A 1,824-nucleotide genomic window follows, 5' to 3' on the forward strand; every position below is an offset into this window, starting at 1 on the left:
GCCACGGAAGATGGAAAAAATAATCTATTAATTTACAAGAATGGACTCCAACAAAATGAAAAACCAAACTCAGAAGACTACTAAGCGTCCATTTAGTTTATACAAAATTCTGCCAGCTACTGCAGGTGATTGAGATGTAAATTAGAACCATTACAAAGAGCTACATGTGGCTAAATTTCCATACCACCCATTGGTCATTCCCATATCAACTACAATTCCATCCCAAGGAGTGGTGATTTATAAAAATGGTTCCCTTTGAATGATTCTAACCATAGTAGAAACTCAGAACATATCGTGTAGGGTTGAAGCGAGAAAGTACCAAGAATGTAAAGAGAGTAATAATAAAGCCAATAGGGTAGAGGAAAAATGTTGTCTTTTCCAAGAAGGGTAACACATCATAACCTAGAAAGTTCAGGTAATGGTAGTAAGAGAAGGCTACCACAAAGAGAAAATTTGATAGTCAAACAAGAACGAATCCTTGTGCAACTAATAGAGGTGAGACAAAAAATTGAATTACATAGAGTGCAACAAACAACAGGAAAAATGAGTTGCAATGTACACCAAATTCATAAAGCCATTCCACACGTTTCTCCACAACATGACTATTTGAAGATGTCTCTTCTCGAAGGTAGTTTTTTGTCAAAAACCAACAGCATGTTGCCAAAAATATTCCAATCAACAAAAAATGCACAAGTACCACTGAAAGCACTGTGAATATAGCATGCACCACACTGATATCATAGGCAACACAATAAGCTAATGTCGCTACTGCCAAAAGAAAACTACAAATTACTACAAATGTGGGATCATCCCGTGCTCACTAATTATTTGTTTGCTTGTGGTACTTGGTATGTTGATAAACCACTTTGGGGGATTTGCAATAGTTAAGCATTTTCCAAAAGGTGTATTCAATATCCATCTGTTGCCACTTGATGATTCTGCGAAGGTACTGAGGAAAGAGGGGATTGTGTCGAAATGTCGAGGGCGATCGGACCCTAGAGACTGTTGGTAGCATGGCTAAATGAATGAATGGATATTAATAGATGTGAGAACAATAATGGCAGGGGGTCGAATCCCAATGGCCTCACTTCGACTTGGCTTCACTCATCAATCCATTTCAATTTCAGTCCTTTCCTCCATCCACTTTCTTCATTATCATGTGTTACATTAATGAATTTATCAAAATTCCATTACTTTTTAAGTTTATCAGATAGGTACGATAGATGCAATGCATATGCACACTCAAAAAGCCATAACATACTTCTACAAAAACTTTTGAAATCTTTAGGGGAGTTGAAATTTGAAGGAAAACAAAAAATTATCTTTATACCTTAGCAGGGATAAGGTGTGTCTTGCATTAGACAGTCTAAAACCCAGTCATTGAATTCAAGATGTTCATTTTTTTGACTAGTGGTGAAACCCTCACTGTTCTGGTCTCTGAAATATTTGAGAAAGATAGTGGATAGTTATCTTTTGAATGATCAAAATGTGGAAACAAATAAGATTTATGCTCATGTGTTTCAACATAACAATTATATTCATTATGTTCTTGAAATAGTGCACCATTAGAAACAAAATATGGGAATTTCGACCCATGATGCCTTCCTTACTTAGCAGGTTTAACTGATGATCACATTGTAGAAGTTTTTCATAATGTATGTCAAGTATTCCTTAAGAAAACTGCAACAAATGTATTCTCCAAAACATACAAATGAATTTTTTTTAGCTTAAAATAAAATGGAACCTGCAGAATCAACTCTCATCCAACAAAATTGTATAGAGGTTATGACAATTCACTCTCCTCTACTTGTAAAAATCATACAA

At 35.3% G+C, this 1,824-nt stretch overlaps 1 pseudogene; it reads right to left on the reverse strand.

The window, feature by feature from the left end:
• Positions 1–265: 265 nt before the first annotated feature.
• LOC149144687 (uncharacterized) lies at positions 266–1,015 on the reverse strand (annotated as a pseudogene).
• Positions 1,016–1,824: the final 809 nt, after the last annotated feature.

This window comes from Pinus tabuliformis, chromosome X (assembly GCF_031772625.1).
Source record: "Pinus tabuliformis cultivar Carrire ecotype Pingquan chromosome X, CPIR1, whole genome shotgun sequence".
Taxonomy (NCBI): Eukaryota; Viridiplantae; Streptophyta; class Pinopsida; order Pinales; family Pinaceae; genus Pinus; species Pinus tabuliformis.